Source organism: Cynocephalus volans, chromosome 11 (assembly GCF_027409185.1).
Source record: "Cynocephalus volans isolate mCynVol1 chromosome 11, mCynVol1.pri, whole genome shotgun sequence".
Taxonomy (NCBI): Eukaryota; Metazoa; Chordata; class Mammalia; order Dermoptera; family Cynocephalidae; genus Cynocephalus; species Cynocephalus volans.
Window position 1 is genome coordinate 72521611 of NC_084470.1, and position 23500 is coordinate 72545110.

General features: G+C 37.6%; 1 pseudogene; it reads right to left on the reverse strand.

Moving 5' to 3' along the window:
• The window catches only part of LOC134390122 (cadherin-related family member 3-like), a 62839-nt pseudogene that overhangs the window by 21231 nt on the left and 18108 nt on the right, over positions 1–23500 (reverse strand).

Sequence of the window (23500 nt, forward strand, 5' to 3'; positions counted from 1 at the left end):
TGAGAGAATACAAACGAAGGAAATAAGTTGTCATAATGCGGCTCCAACAAGGAAAGATTACACAGAAAATCAATAATGAGTACTTCCATGGGAAGTGGGCAGGGAACCAGGATCCTGTTTACAACAAATTCAACTTACATGCAACTTTTCTGGAATTGTCTGGTCATTTATTGTAAGATCCAATTGTGTTATATTCCAGAACTAGGATATAAATAGATGTGTATTTATTTTACAGAAAGGTTAAGAGCTTTTCCAAAGCTACATGGTAAGGCAAACAAAGAACTGAAATCCAAATATGTGGGCTTTTAATTTCCTAGTCTCTCCTCAGAACTCTCACCTAATAAAAAAAAAAAAAAAGTGTGTGTGTGTGTGCATGCACATGCATACATATATGTAGCATAAAATTTACAAATAATAATAAAATATAAAATACCCTCTATTGTAAATTCCCATATAGACAATTGATTCTCACAGAACTCTTTCATTGACTTTTGCCAAACTGTCCTATCCACCACCACACTGTGGTTAAAATTGATGAATGAGTAGTCCCAACATGAAGGTTAGTTGATATTTTCCTTTATGTTAAAGAGTAAGGTAGAAGTGAAGCCACGTCAGAACTTCACTAATCCATCAATGATAAGAGTGACTTCTTTGCTGAACTGGACAAAAACAAATCTTTGATTGCTGGAAGACTATTTCCACAATTTTTATGCTACTCACAATAATAGGCTAAGACACAACAGATACTTAAGTTTAATATGCTCTATTAACATTTTCTCTATTACTTTCTTAAGTCAAAATAATTTTTTAAAAAACAAGTCAAGCCCTAATATGCAGTGTTTGCTGATTTCCATGCTGTAAATACTCTCATTTCCAATATTATGCTATTGACGTAACATCACAAAGATGAAAAAAAGAAGTGATGTAACACACCGTTATATGTATGGAATTTCACCGTGTGGATCCAATAGATGTAAATAACCTCAAGGCATAGATAAGAGTAAAATGTAGTAACATAATTAAAAAGTGCTGAGTTTTTAATTTTTATTAATTTTGTTTTTAATATAATTTATGTAACTAAGTTTATATAATTTCATTTTTAATAATGACTACTATTAATCATCAGGTTATAAAATTCCTGAAAATTTAACAAGTCACTCCTTTAAGCCAATATGATTCAGCTCCAGCACAAAACAGGTTCCATTCATTCCTTGAAGTATTCACGTCAGGCCCGGAGGAGATGCTGAGGAAGGAATGTGTTCCTCTCTTGAATGACAGAAGATACAAGTATTACCTCTGCTGTGTCTTTCAAATCTAATGTTCTTTGGTCTATGCTAACAAACATATCCTACTTCATATCTAATTCATGGCTGAGATAAAACCCTGACCAAGATCTCGACTCTGGACCTAGAATATTAATCCCAGATGTTCATAGGATTAAATTGCATGGACAATGATTATATTATCCTACCTGCTTTACACTTAAACCTAGTTGGGATGTGAGGGGGAGAAGAAATGGAATAAAATTAATAATTGTGTATTTTTCCATTACAAAAATCCTAGATCTGACATCAAATGTCAAGAGAGCCTTCGGGGAACCATCTGGATGATATGCTGCGAGCATTACCAATGAAAATCAACTTGTTCTTTGAACATCTGGAGTCCCACGATGCTCCCTTACTTGCTTGCATTTTGTAAACTTACATGCCCTTTTCCATTGCTCACTCATTTGAGATCTGATAGGTGTTTCCTTGTGCATGCTTTAGTGCAATAGAAGCAAGGGATCTCTTACCTCCTGATGTTTCTGGAATGGAGAATGAATAGGGTGCAACTTTAAATACAGGGCTGAAATCATTGGCAGGAGCAACCTCCACAAGGATCATCACAGTTACTGTTAAATTGGACAATGAATAAATGCTTTGTTGTTGTAGTTTTATGCCACAAAGGAGCTAAATATAACCCCAGGAACAGGCTCACCAGAGGATTTTGAAACTATGACAAGATTCTCCCTGCTCCCAGGTGATCCCTGTTTCCAAACTCTGTATTCTCAAGGAACCCAAATGAATTCTCGTGCTAGCCAAAGCAATTTGGTCAAAAATATATAATGTGCTACATGCCATATTTTATTTTATACAATAGAGATATATGTATGTATCTATACATGTGTGTATGTAAGTGTATAATTATATATTTTACACCAGAGAGTTTATTGTATTTTTCATTGGTATGATCTCCTCCATTGGAGAGTCTATTTGGCTTTCACTGTCAACCCAGCAAATGACATTCTACATTCTACTTTAAATCTTAGGAGGTAGAATGGAAAGAGACTCAGAAAACCCATGTTCAAGGCTTGGTTTTAGCTTATACTCTATGACCTTGAACTAGCTTAACTTCTCAGAGGTCCAGTTTCCTCACAAAAAAAAAAAAAGAAAAAACATCAGTGTGGATGTGAGGACAAAAAGAGATCATGCCCAAGAAGGCATTTTTAACTAAAACAAGTTGAGTAAAAAGTAGTTATGACATTTTATTCCCCTCAGCCAGATGTTTATATTTCGTGTGTTATGCAAAAGGAACTCTGCATGTCAGGCCAACAAGCTCAAACCATCATGTTAAAGAGTTGTCAAGAAGAAGGAATTTGATGTTCAAACGTAAAAGCAAGCAATTTCCAAACAGGGAAAAATTTTTAATAAAAGTAAAATAATTAACATTTACTGTGCAAGGCACTGATTTGACATTAGTATTAGTGTCCCAATTTCACAGGTGAGAAAACTGAAACTCACAGAGTTAAGATCTTGGCCAGAGGTCACAAAGCTAATAAGTCAGTAAGTGGGTACCGGACCAAGCCGTGTCTGCCGACATGTCCCAAAATATCTTCTCTGAGATGCTAATGTGTCAAATGCAAAATCACAAGTTAAACAAAGATAAAAGGTTTCTTTATGGAAAGACTTCTTAGGGTATCTAATATGCTATTAAGTATTTTGAATCTCTGCGTATGCATTGCTCACCAGACTTATTTGACCACAGAATTCTTCTTTAGTAGATTATTTTGTAAAATTCATGTTCTGAAAAACACTTGTATATTGCCTCTCCTGAAAATCTATGCCACATGTGTCAAACAATCATATTTACTCTGGGATTCAAAGAACCTTTATTTCAGGCAATCTGTGGCATTCATTACATTTTGGTTTATGTTATTTGTGTATTTTTCAAAAGATAGGTTCTACAGCTTTTATCAGAATCTCAAAGGTATCCATGACCCCCGAGAAAGGTTAAGAAGCTCAGTTCTACAAAGACAGGTGGTTTATGTTAAAACCTCTAAATTTCCTTCAATAAATCCCATTTATGTGTTGCAAGGGCAGGTGCCATTTACAGCTCTGTTAAACAACGATTTTTGTTAATCCATAAAGACTCAAAATTGTGCTAATTAGCTGGCCTGTAAAAATAGACAAAGCCAAGTATGGCATGTTACAAGCATCCTTCATGAGCAGTTGCTGTAAATGCATTGGAGTGTGAGGACCAGAGAGGATGAGGATTTGTAACTGTGAGAGATTTTTTTCCCTTCCGTGTTGGGGAAAGGCTCATATCTGGGAAAAGGGGCAGATCTTTTTTTCATTAGTTAGACCATCAGGAGGATTAGCTGCAAGAAAAAGCATCCATCATGAAAGGTCAATTGAGCTATGTAATAGGTTTTGGCACAAAACTTCACCAGTGAGGAACTGAGAAAACACAAGAACATTTCTGGGCATACTGTCATGCTTGGGTCCCTGTCCCCTACATATCACCTCTCCACATAACTGGGTCAGTAAAGTCTACAATTCACCTTTGTGGACTTAGCCCATTAAAACTCTTATATCAGTAAGTCAAGAGGGATTTAAAGAGTCCTCGATGTGTTGATTACAGTTCAGCATTAAGTTTCTTTTGGTTGCAAACATATAGATGCATGCCATCATTTCACCATGATAGACAAAGCACTCTTTCCCATTGTTCCCATATGCAACCTCAGAATCCTTCTCAATCCAGGCAACCACCATCAATGATTCAGAGTTCTCACAAGAGAAGAAACCCAAACACCAACTCTGTTCTAGGCTCTCCCTTACCAAGCATGGACATTCTATTGCAAAGTCTGTGTTTGCCATCTAAACACCCATATCTTCTTGGACAACTTGAATGCCAACCACCTGCTGGATCACTTATTATCATAGTTTCCAGAAACAATAGACACTTGACATTAATGATGAATGCACTTAGAGATTTTGAAAATCCCTTTTTTCACAAATACCTCTATACTCAATAAATTTCACAAATACCTCTATAGTCGATAAATTACTTAAAATGGTAATATGGAGTTGAACATATAAGTGACCTCTGGGGCACTTAATGTGTGTTCTCATGTGTACAACAAAAAGCAAAGAAAAGTAGGTGTCAGGTGGTTGACTAAGCTCACCCACTCTCTAAGTACTCTGCTCTGGATCCACAGCACATAATTCAAATATGTACCAAAGAGTAGTTTGCAATTATCAAAACTACAACTGTTAAATCCACAAATAAGGGTTTTACAATCATGTTTTTATGATGTGGGTGAACTTAATTTCACTGCAGCAAAGGCCCAATCTACTCCAGGCTGATCCAAAAGAGTGGGATAGTCACGAGAAGACAGAGAGAGGGGTAATGCTCTGCACCTTCATGAAGGGCATGAGCTGTGGAACTTGGCAAGTGACTCGCGATTTGCATTAACAACGGCTCTATCTATACCACATAAAATAATTCAAATAAAATATTTTTAAAAAGCATCCAAAACCTATATTTTTGGACTACATGTTGCCCAATATCTGGCTCTTTGGCATTATTAGACATAAAGTCATTCAAGTATTTACCCTGAAATAAAGGTTCTATGAATCCCAGATTAAATTTGATTTTTTGATATACATGGCATAGATTTTCAGGAGAGACAATATACAATATACAGAAGAGTTTTGTCTACACATCCCCAGCCCCTTCTAGGTACAACGATCTCTAGCCACGGCTATATTTAAGAATCGTATATTGTTAAGGTGAAAAAGACTTTCCTAATCTAATGAAAACTTCCAATGTGAGTCTACCTAATTCTCCCCTTCCTGCTTTGCCTGACTTAAAAAAACTGTCCCAAATAAAATGAATCTTCGCACTTTAAAATCTAAAGTAAAGAGTCTAAAGAATAGGCACTTACTGCTCCTTGAAAAGTTTATCAAGATTACCTGTATGGGAGGGACGTATGTCATCAAATACCAAATCATAATTTCATAGATATGTCCAGCTGCAACCATCTCTGGGTTTTTGTAATCCAACTCTTTGGCAACTTTTTAGAACAACATTATTTCAGCAAAAGAGCCAAATTGTATTAAATGTATGTGCTTTAAGTAATAAATCATCCTGAAAAAGGCAAGTGTATGGCCATTTTCATTTCCTAGGCATGACATCAGAATATGCCCAAGATTACACAAAAGTAAGCATTTGGTGGAACAAAGGGACATCTTACAAAAGAGTAGCTTACTTTTGGATAAAGCATCCTGGCATAGTAGAAGAAAAACATGGGTCATATCCTATCTTCATTGCATGTTAATTGTGTGACCTTAGGCAAAATATTTAAAAAGAGAATACATTTTGAACACAGTAAGTGATAAAGCCCTGTAAAAATGTAAGTTATTCCCATTATGATGTCACTCACCATTTCAAAAATATTTGTTGAGCACTAATTAAGTGCCAGGTACAGCTGTAGGCACTAGGGATACAGCAGTAAACAAGATGGTACCAAATCAGAGACTTGAAGAGAGTCCTAATTTAATAGCATTGGCATCAACCTCAATTGGCATAAATTGGAATGAATCAATATGACACCAAGTACCCAGGTGTTAAGAACAACTGCATTTTAAAAAAATTTTGTATCTGAAGTGTATTGACTACCCAGTATGCACCAAGCACTATAGTAGGTGCTGGTACACAAAAAAGAACCACTTAGAAACATGCATAAAGCATACAGTCTAATAAGACCAACAACTAAACAGGCAGTTACAATAGAGTCTGGTTAGTGTTTTGATAGAGGACATACAACTTCTAATGTAAGCCCTTAGCAGGGAGAACTAAGCCAGTGATGGTACTAAAAGAAAGCCCTTAGGAATAAGTGATATTTAATACCTGAAGGATAATTATGCAAATATAGAAATTAATTAGAGGTGGGTGATGGGTGGAGGTGTTTATTCAGATATAGAGCGAGCATATGTGAAGGCCCAAATCTTAGCGTCATGTTTACAAAACCTCCATCTTCATCCAAAATCCATTTTAAAAAATAACAGTTCGGCATTGCATTTCAAAATGAACAGCAACCCAGGAAACCTCTTGGCTTATTGCCTAAGCTTCCAAAATTCACAGCATATGTAAAAGCTCAGCTTGTATCATGTGGAGTTTGTCAAGAAAATGTGGGGCTTGGGCCAGAGAAAGAGAAAAGTCATCAATGGCTTTCTCAGCCAAATCTTCTGGCTAAGGGGGGAGGGAGGGAGGGGGCTTGGTGATATTTGGGTTAAGGAACAATTACGCCAACCCAAGAGGGATTGGCACTTTATGAAATAAAGACCTATGGAAATTAGGACTTAGGAGTTTCTTCCAAGGCAGAATCCCATCTTCAGAAGGGGGGAAAAAAAAAACACTGTGTCCATCCTCTGCCATGGAAAGTTTACAATTTCAAGAGAGTAGAGAGAGAAGGATGATTAACCACTCCGAATGCCAGGAGGAGAATGAGCCTTTGTCAGAAAAGTAGTCACACAAGACTTATCTCTAAGGAAATTAGCATGCTTTTTAGCCTCTGATTTATTTCTCCAGCTAAATAAAAGGTAAATTATTTTGGGCTCATCACAAAAAGGAGAAAGTAATGGCAGGCAGCAAGATAATAAAGGACTTTCCCAAATGCCTTCCAGCAAGACAGCAGAGGAGCCCACAATTCCTCTCTGCTGTGTTGGAGTTCCTCCAGCTGAATCTACCAGCACTATCTCAACTGTGGCCATGAAATGACTCCATCTCCTTGGAAAAGTTCCCTGGAGTTACAGCAACTGATGCTCACCTGGATGAAATTTTCAGCACTTGACACTTGCTCAAAGAGTTGTCCAGAACCAACTGGGCCTTTGCTAGGAGCATAATGGACTTTATCAGGAGGCTCGTCAAGGTCATGACAGAAGAGCTTTGCAACTAGTGTTTCTTTTGCAATCACCTCCTTGCCTGTGTACCTGTTTTATTTTTTAAGAAGAAAAATCACTTTAGACAGATAATCTTTAAAATATAATGCTTTTTCCATATCTGCTAGTTTGGATAATGCATATGTGAGGATGCCCTATTTATCCTGGGGCAGACAGGTCAGCTTTGGAGCACCATCTAGAAAGCCATTTCCCAAAAGGTTCCATGAATTTGGTAAAACTGTCCTCATTTTCTGGAAGTATTTCTTTTCTGCACCCAGCTGGGCACTTGTTTGGGATGGAAGTTTATCAAGGCCATTACCTGAATGGAGAAGGCCTGAGTGGGAATCAGATAATTCTCTAGGATTGTTCCAATCTGGAGCATCTGGATGGTGCGATCAAGAGAGAGAATCCTCACCACTCTACAGTCCCAGTGAACTTATTTCCATCTCTATATATTCACTCATTTCTTCACCACATCTTTCTGCCCCAAATGATCACTCTTAAGCCTTCAGCCCTTAAATCCTACTCATCCTTTAAGGACTAACATAGCTCTCATCCTTCAGGAAGCTTCCCTGATTACTCCAGTCCCACATGTTCTTCCTCTTAACAATTAAAGCACAGCACTTAGAACTTAAAATCATCTTGTATTTTTTTTTACTACTGTTTTATATATATTTATCTTATCACCTGACAAGGCACAACCTCCTTAACATAACAAATACTTGTTCTGTCCCCTACAGGCACTATAGCTGTGTGCAGTATGTGATTAGCCATGATCCCCCTGGGGAAAGAAGAAGGAGAAAGAGTGGAAGAAGATGAATGAGAAGGAAAAAAAGAAGAAAGAATAACATTTACTGAGTATATGCCAAGCCCTGCACTAAACAAATGCCAGGTGCAGGTTGTATTTGATCCTTGTAACAATGCTATGAGGCAGGTGCAAGTGTCATCTCTGTTTGAAAGGCAGAGTAATTGGGGCCCAAACAGGACCTCATACGTGGTAACTAGCAAGACTAGATTTTATTTTTTATTAGACAATCAGGAATAATTGAGATACCAGGAGAGACACAGAAAAGTAACAAAGATATAAGTTTGGAGACTGAGCTTCAAATAGTAAAAATAGCCACAGCGACAGTAACAAAATCTGCCATTCCTTATCCAAATTCCAAATTCCAAAAGCTCTAAAACTCAGAATTTTCTCATAACTTATTTGGCATAAAAACCTAACCTGATCTGAAATTTTGGACATTGAAACTTTACCTGAACTGTCAGATCTTTATTTGTCCCACTCGGTGTGAATATTCCCTACAGATTTGATTACAGGGTACTGCTCATCTGCCACTGGAAAAGTTGTGTAATACATAATATGCAAACCATGTTAGCTTTATAAAATCAGTACAAAAAAAAATCTTTATCCTAAGACATGTCCAGTGCCAAGGGTTTCAGAAAATGGATATGGAACTGTAATAAATAGCATATAAGAAACTCATACCACACGTTCAGCACTATGCTTAGAATGTCATACAAATTACCCCATTTATTCTTCACAACCATGCTATAAGGTAAGTACTATTGCTATCCTATTTTATGAAGAAAAACTTAAGGTCAAAGGGCTTAACTAAATTGCCTACAGCTAAAAAGTGATAGAACTAGGATTCCAAGCCAGATCTATGATTCCAAAACTCAAGCTTTTACCGTTTACTAACTGTCAGATCCTGGAAACACAACTTTCAGTCATGAGGAGGCCCAATGGGTCATTTCCAAGGATCTTGACATGAGGCTGAACAAGAGTCAATTAGATGATCAATCACGTGTCCAGTTGGGCCAATAAATATAGCAATACTTCTGATCTCCACCCACTGTGAATTCTTGCCCTGACCCACCCATCTGAACTCACCTAATCAGATACTGATCACAGAAAGGTGCACTGTCATTAATGCCACGGATATAGGCAGTCACTGGAATTGCTGCACACCTCTGGTCATGGTCACAAGCCTTAATGGAGAAGGACTGAACACTTTCAAACCCAGCTCCCTCCATGTCAAGACAGGTAGCAGTAGTCCCATGGTCTGTAAGAAACCAGCACATCTTGTTGCAACTGGCCCATGATGTCATTTTCAAAATTACATTATTACATATGTAGCAATGGAAAATATAAAGTGTAAATTATGCCCCATTTATTAGAATTAAGAAACTGATTTAAACTGCAAGCATGGTGTTTAATTGTTTATCATCAAATACACTTATTAATCATAATATTAGCTAGTAGCAAAATCAAAACTGTTTCTGGCTTAGGGGAACAAAGAAGACTTTCTGGAAGAGGATGCCTTTACTTCAGACCTTGAAAAATTTGTTGTTGCTTTGCCCCCCATGGATTTGTCACCCCACTTCCCCTGGGTGATGGAGCCTCAAAGGATTACTCAAAGCCCATCTCTTCTGAGCCATGAGAAGCCCCAAAACAGTTAATTTCCCAGAACCCTCAAGGAAGAGGTATTCCTTTCATTTGGTAAATTAACCCCAAATTGGGGTTCCCTTCCTGTATTTATTCTCCAGCCCAGGAAGTTACAGCAAGAGACATAGGTCAGGTTATAGTTTAACAATATAGGCTGGTAACTTTCAGTGAAACAAGCCAGATGACATTCCATAAGGCAGGAAAAGACATAGGTGGGCTTAAAGTTTTAACAAGTTCAACAATAGAAGCTGGTAACATTCACTAAAAACAAGTCAGATTACATTCTCTTAGGCAATTAAGTGATCTACCAACAAAAGTTTGATCTTAGCAAACATTCTCTTTTTACAGCAATTTCCCAGTATCTTTATATATCAATCAGTAACTTGTCTGTCTTTGAACCAGCAGCCTTGCTGTGTTACAACTCTTTATCTTACAACAGAAACTCAATAGCCTGGGAAAATTTTCCTGTTTTTTGTAAGGTCAATATTTGAAACTGCCAGGCTTTGGAAAACCAGGCCCTGTGAAGTACATTTGCTTTATAGTATACTCCACAATTTGTAGGATAAGGAAATGGTGATGAATGGGAGGAGATCACCTCCAGTAGAGAGAACATCATAAAGGAAACTGTGGTAATGGATCATGACTCATGTACTTTCTTCCACACACTCATCCACTCATTCATTCAACACACATTTATCAAGTACCAAGTATGTGCCAGGAACATGCTAAGTACTATACATACCAGAATAAAGTAAAGTCTCTGCATTTATAGAATTTACAATCTGGGCTGAGAGACAAACACTGAACAAGTGAGAAAAACAAAACAAAATGCAAATAGACATATTTTTAAGGAAATGAAAACTATAATGTGATATAATTAACACCCAAGAGTCAGGTCCTGAAAAGCACAAGAATAGAGTTTCCAAGGTAGGCAGCCTGGTTCTTTGCTTGCAGTACAATGGACAAAGGGAAACAAGAAACAGAATGAGGTTCAGGAAAGAGACAGGGCCAGAGAAAACAGACCTTGGTAGTTAGGTAAGAAGTCTGGATCACATTCCAAGTGCAAAGGAAAATCACTGGAGGATTTTACACAAGCGAGGAAAATAATCCAATTTGACGATTTTTAAAGTTTATATTCTAGCTGCTCTGCGGAGACTCTTGAAAGAGGTAAGGGTAAAAGCAGAAGCCCAGTTAAGAGATCTGTGCAGTACTTCAGGTAAGAGGAGATGGTGGCTGTCTTGTTGGGGCTCTACCAGAGGCAGAATCTGAGATGAGGATCTGAGTACAAGTAGTTTATTTGGGAGCTGATCCAAGGCAATGTGGTAGCAGGGAGTGAGACAGGGGAGAGAAACTTCCAATAAAAAGTACATCCTCAAGCAAGTTACCACTACAGGCAATTAGAGCTTAATATCACTGGGGAACTCTGGAAGCCAGTGTAGAACACACACTCAAAATTGTCCCACACCAGGGGCAAAGAGCTTATAAGGAGTACTTATAAGCCAACTCCCTTCATCCATTGGCAGAGAAGTCCCAGGAGGTGGTATTTCTACAACACTTCCTACCTGCTGTGTGTGGTAGGGATAGGGTAGGGTAGGGGTCTGATCTCAAATAATTCTTGAAGCAAAAAAAGATGCATATACTGACATTAGAAGTCAGGCTTGCTGCACTGAAATATTACAGCATCTGCCACAATAGCTTAAACTACCCATGTGCAAAAGATGACCATCTTTCTTCTCTACCGAACCCCCAAAGAAGCCTTAGATACCACATAATGTGACCCACCCCCAGCCTCAGCCACAGCTGATTGGATGAGGAATGAATGACTGACTCTGGAAAGTCTGATCAGGTTTTCTCACAACCTGAAGCAAAGAGAAGGGTAGAGTTAGGTCTGAGAAGTTGAGCTAGAAGGGTATGTAAAGTGGAGGGCTAAGACAGCCATGAAGAGCCAAATGTTAGCTCATAAGTGAGCTAAGAACTGGGTCTTGTAGAGTTATTCAACAGGTATTTATAAAGATTCTACTATGTGCTTCATGCTAGGGCCTGGAAATGAGCAAGACCCAATACCTACCCTCAAGAAACTCAGTCTTTGGAGGAGATATAAATATAAACAGATGATAGCAATAGCATAAGATAAGAGAGATAATTTGCTGACAATTCTCAACCTACCTTTGTCAATTGCAAACTAAACATTCCATGGATCTAGTTCAAAGGTTAAATCTCCCAAGTATCTTCATCAGTTGCATGGCATACTCCAATCATTTTCCCAATTGGAATTTCTTCATTCAGGGTGATGTTGACTTTATCATGCAGAGTTAAGTTTGTAGAAGTAACACCCAAGACAGCATTTTCAACATTGAATAACCTCGTTTTAGAAGAAAAGATTATTAGAGTGGCATTTGCTTGCTGTGTATTCTTCTCTACACCTTATGGTGGTGAAGGAGTAGGAGGTTGGAGATACTAATGATAAAGTGGAAATTTTCATGAGACCATGAGATAAATAGCTAACTTATTTACTGAGCACTTTCCTACAGTTTAGACAAAATCCCATTTTTCATATATCTCATTTATTCTTCACAGCAGCCCTAGGAATTTGGTATTATTTTTGTCCCCATTTTACAGATGTAGAAACTGAGAATTTAAGAAATTAAGTAGCTTTCAGAAGTAAATATCAAAGTGGCTGAGAGAAGATTTGACCCCAAGCCTATCTGGCTCTAGAGCCTGTATGCTTAATCACTGTGCTCTTATCTGCCTATAGTAAGAACCAGCTTCACAAAATTGCTGACCTGCAATATGGTTTTATATAACATTATCTTATAATATTGTATAATATTAGCCAGAATCTCCCTTGAGGGTGGTAAGAGATAATTCAGCATGTCAGACACTAAGAACATATTGCACTAATAACACCTTATTCTTTTGCAATTTCAAGATATTTTATACTTTAAACCTATTTTGCTTTCAGTTTTAAGAAAGCCTTTTCTTTGAAATCTTACATCTTAAGTGATTATTTACATTTTACTTGCTTATTTTCCTTCTCACCAAAAAGAAAGGTAAAAAAGAAAGAAAAAAAAAACTATTCAATTTGATGGACTTGAATTCAATTCAATTTGAGAGACTACATTTTTTAATTAAATTTTCAAGGTCAAATTAAAATAATATATCTTATGTTTTATTTCCTTACCTGCAAGTAAGAATGGGATCCTTATTGTTGACACTGATGAGGAAACTCTTTAGATTTCCAACAGTAAACAGTCCTCGAGGATCAACCACTTTAATAACCAGTTAAAAACTAAAAGTGAAGCCACAAGAAAAATAGCTAACATTTATAGTAACTTACAGGCTTTCACAGAAATAGAACTGTATTAGTCCATTTTGTGTTGCTTATAACAAAATATGTGGAACTGGGTAATTTATAAAGAAAATGAAACTTATTTGCTTACAGTTTCTGAGGCTGAGAAGTCCAAAGTCCATCTGGTGGTGGCAACAGTGAACCAGGGGTCTCATATTGCAAGATGGTGGAAGCAGAGAGAGCAGAGGGTGCAAGAGACAGACTCTCTTCTTCTTTTAAAGCCCTCAGAACCACGCCCATGACCACTGTTTTTAATCTATTCACTATTGCATGGTCCTACAATCCAATCTCCTCTTCAAGTCCCACTCTTCAATTACCATAATAGGATTTCCCACCCTCTTAACAGTCACAGTGAGGACTAAGTTTCTAATACATAAAATTTGGGGGACACAATTCAAGCTTCAGTGAGTTTTAGGGGGACATAATTCAATTTGGCTTAACTGACTGGTTAAAACAATTGATTCATTTTGTTAAAGCCAGTCAAATGAGTTATTTTAGCAGCTGGAAATGGCTAACAGTTTAGTCAAATCATTTGAAAGAACAGGCAGGAACTTAGAAAAGTCTGATAATTCCCATAAATAATTAAAAAGTGGAGAGAATCCCTTAGCATATTGTAGCAAATAAAGCTTATGACTACAGGTTCTTACCTTTCAAACACTGATTTTTCAATACTGAAAACTGACAAATGCCAAGTAGAAGGTGTTAAGAACACTTCAAAACAACTTAATGACTATAGGGAAATATTAAGACAGATGATTAATAGTTTATTTTAGCAGAGACGTGTATGGTTTTGAGGAATGAGCGTGCTTGAAATTAGAAAACTAAATGTCTCCTACTTGAAAGATGAATGTTCTCATCCATAAATTGTGATCTCAGGTGACCAACTCTCCTGATTTTGCCCAGGACTATACAGTTTCAGCACTGAAAGTCCCACATCCCAGAAAATTCCTCAGTTCCAGGCAAACTGGGAACGTTGGTTACCCCTTCAGGGAAAAAAATAAATCCCTTTTAACTTGAAATATACTAATAATTAAGACCAAAGTGATTGTTTTCCTTCTATTTGTTCTAAAAATTAAACCAGTTCTCAATTTTCCTCGTATTTCAAAACTTTTCCTACAAGAAGATGATCATTTGAAACAACAGGACAAAAACCACAAAGCAATCATTGTTAAGAATAAAGACACTTTAAAAATAACTCTGGAAGTCTTAACTACAAGAATAGAAGGAATAAAGACTGGGCAAGATTCATAGCACTAAAGAGCTCTATTACTCTTTTGAGAGTTAACTGCAAAGGGAATAAGGAAGCAATGAGCCTTTCTAATGCTTTTATCAGGATTTGAACAAGTGATTTCATGGCCCCTGTATCTCCTTTGAAGGGAGGGAATTGATAAGAATCAGTGAAGCATTTCAAAATTTCCTTGATTCTCACCTAAAGATCTACTCGGTGACCTTAAAACCCTGGAGCTAAGAAGAAATTAAGGAATGGCTTGCTGTCTGTAGAACTTTAGTGAGAATCCATTGCAAAACTTCAGCTAAATAATTATTTATTCAAATTCTGCAAATAGAACTTCAGTTTTCCAGTGTCAGCTCCTCTGATTTCAAAGATACTGAAAAAAAGGAAAGCTTTAGTTTTCACTTATCAAGAAAGAAGTTAGTTTCTTAAACTCTCTTATTAATGACTTTTATTTCCATTGTTAACAAATCTTAAGATTTATAAATACCTTGAATGTGCAAAATCATTTTTCCAAATAATTCAAAGAATTATTTGACATGGGGTAGAAGAGTTTAGGATTACAGGAAGATTTATAAAATTTTTGGCAATTTCTACCAAAAATTTTATAGATAATACAATTTAGATATATTCTTCTGCTGACTTTACAAAGTTTGCCAAAGAAAGCACATCTCATTTTTGAACTCTGAATCTGTTTTACTGAAGAGTGATCTTACACGATTTGTGGGCACCTAATCTATGGTAAGGCTTTGCTTCTAAAGATGCTAATATTTAGGAGATATCCTATCCTCAATTTTCATAATAGAGAAGAATCTCTTACGGGATTCAGGAGCAATTGATTGGAATGGCTTAAAGGTCCTTTTTTTTTTTTTTTTTCTGTGAAGCACTTTGATGCAGAACATATGACTGAAAAGGGTGGTCGTGAAAGTCACTATAAAAATTAAAATGGTAACTTGAATCAGTGGCTACCTATTTGGTAGTTGTGGAAGAAATAAGGAAAAAATGTTAGTGCATTAACTTTTCAAAGATGCTAGAATACATAGTGAATGAATTCTGTGTCACAGGTATCCAGAGAGGAGTCCCCACCCACTTCCACAGCAGGACACAAACACCACCACAGAAATAATCTGGATGCTTTACTCTGAAGAAAACGAGTGATGCAGAGAGGGGTCCCAATAACCAAGTCTAGCACCTAAACCAGCAATTGTAAGATTGTAGGTTACCAGGTTATAAGCTATAAGTAAAAACTAAAGGTTGAGTGATTTCATTTCTAATGCAATGCCAAAAGTGTCTTCATTTGGGGAGTACATTACTGCCAGCTGGGGGGAAATAGTCTCAAGGAGGGAAATATGAACCAAAGAACTGGCATTTCTGAGTGAAAACCCAGTAGCAGTGTTTACCTTCTTGCTTCACTCTCAAAATCAAAAACTGCTGCTGTGGAAATTGTTCCGATGCTGTCGATTGTGAAGCCAGAGCCCTCCAGGGAAATGAAGTATTGTATATTGGACAGTAAAGAGAAAGCAAAATATTGCAGACCTCAACTAATTCCCTGGCAAGATTCTGCGAGTTTCCAAGAACCAGGCCTGAAATCTTTGTTCTCTGGGTTGCCCCACACTCCCACCCCACTCCCCTCCCACCTCCCCCCCACCCCCCCACACTCCACCCCACACATTATAGGTGCTCAGTGAATGTTTGCTGCAGATGATAATGCTGAGGAAATTATACTCCATTCAACTGACATTCAAATCCAGACAACCTGACCTTAAATATTAAAAATGAATTTTCCTAATCTCTTACATTCAGTACATTACCTGAACATTTCTCACAACACTCCACCCAAAGCTAAAATTAAATAAAAAGGAGTTACTTGTAGAGAAGCGCTGTTTAATGAGAACTTAGGAATTATTCTGTTTGCTAGCTTGTTGATGGTGAGGATGGACTTTTGGTGGGGGGGATTGTCAGTGAGCTGTAAAAGGGAAAAAAATGAAATATCAGGACATCTGTTCCTCTGATTTTAGGAAAAACAAGTTGTTTTCCTTAATGTCTCATTGACTTTCATTCATACTACCTTTCAGTTATTCTATTAAATGCTTCAAATACATTGTCTTAATTTCCACAACCTTATGTCATAGGTACTGACATTACCCCATTTACAGAGAGAAACACTGAGGCTCAGAAAATTCAAGTGATCTCCCTCCAGTCTGAAGCTGAGTTCTTAATCACTTTACATAATGCATCTCTGCTCCCACATTACATCTCTAAGGCAAACTTCTTGACAAAGAGGGCAGGTGAGGTCAAGGTTTCTAATCCAGGCAAGAATCAAATGATTAGAAAAAGCCAGGGCAAAAATCCATGAGAGGATTAATAACAGGAGTTAATTATACCGAGTGCTACTGACTTAATAATTGTGTAGACCCAGAGGTAATTTAATAGAGAAGATTAAACCCAGAAGAATTGCAAAACAACCTCAAAATCATTTGGAGAAATTAGTGACCTTTTAATTTATCGATTTCCTGATGAATCATCATGTTTTGATTCATTTTAATTCATACCATCCAATTCTACACACATAAATAAGATGAAATTGATTTCTTCTCTTTCTGTAGAACAATGTAGAATATTAACATTCAGGAACTGCAGGTGAATCTATCGTATATTTACATTCAGGACAAACACAGGAATAATGATGCCTATTGCATGGGGGCGGTTCAGAGGATGGTTGGTGGTTAAATTATTTGAGAGTGCTCCCAAACACTAGGTCTGCTTGTATATAAATATAAGATTTTTTAAAAGACACCTACATTTATGCTTGTGGCCAGTCAAAAATTTGCAGTTCTGAATTCAATTTCAGTGTTACACAGTTGTCAACAATTGTTTGGGAACAATGCACATTCAGAAGCTACATTTTTATGAGGTTTAATTTTTCATAAAATGAGGTACTCTTTAAAAAAAATGTTGGCTCTGATATGAACAACTCCTGCCATTGTTCAGGGAAGGTTTGGAGATGGTTGCTAGGCAGCCAAGGCCATCACTGGGAAAGCCACCTAAATGAACAGGAAAGTAGTCCAAGGGACGAGAAATTAACTCTCTATGGGGATAGGCAACTTAGATTTGTTTTCTTTTTTTGTTGTTGTTTTCCTTTCCCCATTTTATCTGATATCATTAACTAGTAAAGAAATATTTAAGCCATAAAAATAAAATGGCAGCCCCACTCCCAAGTTCCAAGTCATGAGAAGAGGTCATAGGGGAGAATGTGTGGCAAGGGGAGTCTTTAATCCTTCTGGAAGAACTTATCTTCAGAATCCATTTTAATCCCTTTCCTTGAAAGGATTGTTCATGACTATTTGCTCTCAAAGAAGCTCGGGAATTGGAAATGTCAGAGCCTGAACTTGAGGCCATGCACAATGAGGAGAGTTAGGGCCTCTCCAACAGCACACAGCTCAGTGCTTCAAGAGCAGGGACACGAGAATCATGGCTGGGTTCTTCTGTGGTCTTAGCATCAATAATATAAAGACAACTACTGTGATGGCTACCAGCTACTCTGACTCTCATTCTGTGCTCAGCAATTTTCCTGAATGATCTCACTTAATTTTTCAGATGATGCTATGGGATTGGTACTCTTCCTAGCCCACCTTGTAGGTGAGGAAGCTATTAACAAATGTTAAGGAAGTGGCCAGGAACACATAACTAGTGAGTGGTTAAGGTGAAACTCACACCCAGGTCTTTCTGACTCCAGAGCGGTTATGTTTTACTGCCAGTCTCGTGGGAGACTGTCTTCCTGGGAGACAGGCACTATGTCTTCCTATATTTAAAACATTATATTTAAATTTATTTTTAAATGTTTAGGGTGGGTATTAAAGAATCTAGATAGGTGAAAACAGAGTTTCAGGGCAACTCAGTGTTAGTGTTTACAGAGAAAGAGAAGAGAGGGAAAGAAGGAAAGGAAAAGAAAAGAAAGAGAAGGGGAAGACAGGGGAGGGCAGGGAAAGGGAGGGGTAGTCTAAAATGAAGCCCTGAGAAACTTCCAACATTTGAGGTCCAACAGAGGAGGATGCACCAGGAAAGAAAATAAGAAAGAGTAGTCAGAAGGGTAGGAGAAAAACTAAGAGTGTTTATTATCATAAAATACTGCTAATGATACTAGCTAATATTCACTGAGTACTATCTGCTAAGCACTATTCCTAGCCCTTTACATGTATTACCTCATTTAATCCTCATAGCATACCTGAGGTAGATCCTATAATTAATCCTATTACAAATAAAGAAACTGAGGTACGGAGAGGTTATGAGACTTGCCCAGGGTCACAAAGCCAGAAAGTAGCAAAGCCCAAATATTAACCTAAGGTATCTAACTTTAGAATCTGTGATCTTGTGCTGATACACTGTATCTATTCTGGTAACTTGACCCAAGGTGATATTTTCTTGAATGGAATTTGTACTGAAGTAGGATGTGGCTGATTTTTTTCTAATAGCAAAATATTCTGGTTTTTTGGTTTGTTTTTTTTTTTTTTTTTTTTTTTTTTCTTGAAGTACAAACATTGGCTAATCACTGGGCACTTACAAAAACTTTTATAGGAAAGATACAATTTTAAGAAAATAGTTTTAAATTATAAACACAGATATAATTCTAGCATTTTTGTCCAAAGGCTATGCAGAAAGTAATAGCACCTCACCCTGGGTATTTTCTTCAACAAACATACCATGGTTATGCTTGCCCTTGAAAGCCTTGAGGTTTCACATGAGATCATTTTTACTTTTGTTCGGAGTATTAAATCACTCTCTTACATTCACTTTAAAAGAATACAAATAGTTTCCTACCTATACACTTTCACCAGACTATGAAAGCCTTCATTCTTCCTAGCACAAAGCTTTATTAACCACATCTAATATGTTGTCCTAATAGCTAGCTTGAGTTAGAAACCTCTTTGCAAGCATTCATTGTAGTATCTTTGCTGGCTGAACCCAAATTCATACTCACAATCCTTCTCAGCACTCCTGAAAACCTCTATCATCAATCAGAGAAGATATACAAGTTGAAACTGATTTCCCATCCCTGATTGAGCCAGATGTTCCCAGTGGACTTACCCAGGTGTTTACTGTTCCCCTGGTAACAATTTAGGCATCTTAAAAGCTAACTTTACAAAACTTTTTGCAATGTTTCTCAACATGTGGCTCATGGACCACCTGCACATTAAAAATCCTCATCCTCAAGTTAATTGTATAAGCTGGATAATTCAGTGGGAATTCATCATATTGTTCTTTCTACTTTATACATATTTATTAAAAATCCATAAATATTTATTAGATATGCAGACCTACTTGAATTAGAATATATGGGGGGCCTGAGAATGTGAATTTTTAACAAACTGACCAGAGTAATTGTGATGTATGCTAAATTTGGTTCTTTTAAAGGGATTCTCAACCTTGACTGTACAATAAAATCACTTAGGGAGCTTTAAATGTGCCAATATCCAGACTACATCCCAGGATAATAAAATCAGAATCTTGGGGGGTGTAACCTGGGCATCAATATTTTTTGAAACACTTTGGGTAATTTCATAGTGCGGCCAAGTCTGAGATCTATTGATACAGTACACCTGCCTTTTTTGACACCTCAACCCAGTAATATATTTAGATCCTACATCTTTCATGAATCCAAGGGGACCAGTGTCATTCATTCTTCCACAGGTTCCTACCAGATGAATTAACTCTGCATGACTAAAAGCCTCGTTTATATAGATACTCCTGCAGCCCAGTGGCCTGAGTTTTTGGCATGTGTCTTAGGGGTTCCTCAGAAACAGATCCTGAGATGAAAATTTGTGTGCAAGTGATTTAGTACGTGCTTCAATAGAACTGTGCTGAAGGACAGAGAAGAGGAGACAGCCAAGCCAAAGTGCAGTCTCAAAGCCCCACAGAGGCAGTTTCAGCCTGACCCTGCCAGGAAACTCAGGAGTGTATGTTATGTCTCAGAGCTGTTCCCATCCAAGGAAAAGGAGATGGGGCTTTCACATATCAGGGAAATGTAAGTTCCCAGTTATTTCTTGCTCTTGCGACCCACAAGAAACACCAAAGATCGTCCTCTTCTGGCTGTTGGAAGCAAAAGCACATTGAAGCTGGTAGGGACTGGGGTGCACCACGCAAAAGTGGTAAAAAGAGATCTGGAAAGAGCACCAATATTATCCACTGCTCTTTAAAACTTCCTTTATTATAGAAGCTGAAATAACTGTTTGGCTGAATAATGCTAGAAAGCAGAGTTAGTCACCACATTAAGAAACCAGTCACCATACATGTGAGTAACATTTAATTCTGCCCCATATTCTTGATAACGCTGATAGCAGATAGGCTTCACTTCAGTTCTGAATTGATTGGTAAGGGCTGCCTGGAGCAATGTATTGAGAGAAAAGGCGTGCTCAGGTTGGAAAAGTGCCACATTCAATTACTGATTCCTGCTACAAGCAAATAAGAAGGCAATCACAATACTCGCAGAGAATTTTGATGCCTAAGATTCTATTAAGATGCCTAGGGAACTTGTTAAAAATACTGATACCTGGACCCATCCCCAGAGGTTTAATTGATCTGAAGAGGGGCCCTGGCATCTGTGTTCTATTAAAAGCATCCTACTCGATTCTATTGTTGCAGCGAAGGTAAAGAACCACAGTTATATTTGGCATGAATTGCCATGCTATTTTCTAGTTGTCCCAGAAAATGTTTTCAGGAATACTTTAAAATAATGAAATAAATCCTCCTAAAAATAAATACATGATTATAATTCCTTTCTCAGTCTCATAAAACTTTCTTTTTGAACACGAGCAGCAGAATATTTTTGTTTTGCCTTGTCTTGGATCTTCAGCATAGTGTCGACTTTGAGCAGGTTAATTGTCACTGAATCTTTATTTGCCTTGGGTGAAGAGATGTAAATTATTGATTTCTTTTCAGATATCTTTCAAATAATTACATTCAGACATACACATCTTTGTAAGACAATAGGCTTTACCTATAGAAACATTGCCAGAATGTATACGTTTGCCATCTGTAAAGCAAAATGTAGCATTCATTGTGCGATTGTTCAAAGTATATTGCTTGTTGCAAGATGATTTAGCAGTGGCAAGACTACTGGCTACAGTATGTTACAAACTTGCATGCCATCTTGTGGAGGATATACAAGCAGTGCAATTATGAAGTGTAAATACTGTCCTAAAATATTTATTAAAAATATGATTGTGGTTTTCTCCAAACATCTGTCTTTCATGTGAACACTTAAAGACATTTTCTAGATAATTAAAGCTTTTCTTAAAATCACATTCCCCAATTATATAGCTATTTCAAGTAAAATTGTTTTTCAGCTTGAATGACTCAGATAATTGCTTCCATTTTCAAATTTATTTGGCTAGTGTATGCCTAAACTAAATGATATTTCATCACATACCAGAATTTTCCAAGAATATCATATTGACTTAAACCTTTCTCCCTTTTCTCTTAGTGTCACAAAGAGATGAAATTTTAAGTTGAAATTAAGATAGAAGACCAGGCCACTGGAAGCAACTCAGAAATTAATCTTTCAGGTGATTCTTTCAACATTTCCTGAGGGGCAACCATGAATCAGGAAAAATAAGGCCTAGTGCCTGTCTACATGAAGGCAAAATACAAACACAGACAAAATAAAATTTTATAAGAGCATTCATATGTCTACACAACTGCTAACCAATTAGGTAAAAGCTAATCATTCTCTTGCTATGTTAATTGCCATCAAACACCCCAAAGAGTTAGTTTTTCCTACGAGCTGCAAAAGATTCTCTTTTTAATAAATATGGGCAAACGTGTGTAAGTCGGCCCCACCCACATGAAATGGTATCAAATGGAGAGCAAAACATTTTTGTTTGTTTTGTCTTGTTTTATGGGCTGTTGACTTTGAACAGGCTAATCATTGCCAAATCTTCATTTTCCTTCTGTGAGTAGACTTAAATTATGATTCCTGCATAGTGACTCCTGGTATGGTTGGCACCCCCAACCCCTACATTCTCTCCCTCTCAACACTGGCCACAGCAGGTTTGAAGAGAGCCCCCCAGAGCTCTTCCAGTTCCCAGCAAGGTGGCCACGCTTATCCTCCCCCCATCAACAATGACTGCATCCACTATCTGAACTTCCCAAGAGATCAGTCTCAAGCAGAAGTTATAATCAGTGCAGACTATTCACATCCTGCACTCTTTAAGCAACCACCAAGACATGTCCCATCATACCTCAAGTACCTCAGTCGCCCCAGCAAATTCAATCCTCATCATCAGCACAAACGTTGATCCCACCCGAATCTACCAGACCCTCTCAATGTGCCCTCAAGAATTCGCAGTCTCTTAACCAGCAAACTCCCCTGTATCCTTGACCTCTTCTCTAAGCAGTCCCTTCACATTTCACAATTCTCTGGATAATTCCCTTTCCCTCTCTTGGAGGCAGCAAATTCATTCATGTCTTCTTCAAATCTCCAGCACTCCCCGCACCCCCCTCCCACTCCCCACTCTACTTCTGGCCTTGTTTTCTATCTCACTAAGAAAAGTAGAAGCAATCAAAAGAAGATATCCATTGCCACTGTATTTAAAATCATCGGTCATTGTGGAATATACTATAAAGCATATGTACTTCACAGGGCCTGGTTTTCCAAAGTCTTGCAGTTTCAAATATTGACCTTGCAGAGGACTGGAAATTTTCCTCGGGCTATAAGTCTGTTGCAAGATAAGAATTGTGGCACAGCAGGTTGCTGGCTCAAAGACAGACTAGTTACTGATTGTTATGTAAAGATACTAAGAAATTGCTATAAGAAGGCATGTTTGCTAAGATCAAGCTTGTGTTGATAAGACCACTTAATTGCCTTACTGGAATGTCATCTGGCTTGTTTCACTGAAAGTTACCAGCCTATATCGTTAAACTATAACCGTACCTTTGTTCTCTTTCTGTAACTTCCTGGTCTGGAAAATAAATGCAGGAAGAGAACCCCAATTTGGCATTAATTTTCCCAAGGAAAGGATCCCTCTTGCTGGAGGGTCCTGGGACAGTTAACCACTTTGGGGCTTCTCACTGCTCAGTAGAGATGGGCTTTGAGTAATCCTTTGCATCTCCGTCACCCAGGGGAAGTGGGGTGACAAATTTGTGGGGGGTGAAGCAACACAAAGCAACAGGTCATCATTTTAAAAATTGCAAACTACTTCCCTATAGAATTCCTTATCCCCTTCCCTACTTTATTTTGCTCCATAACACTTGGCAGTACCTGACATACTGAA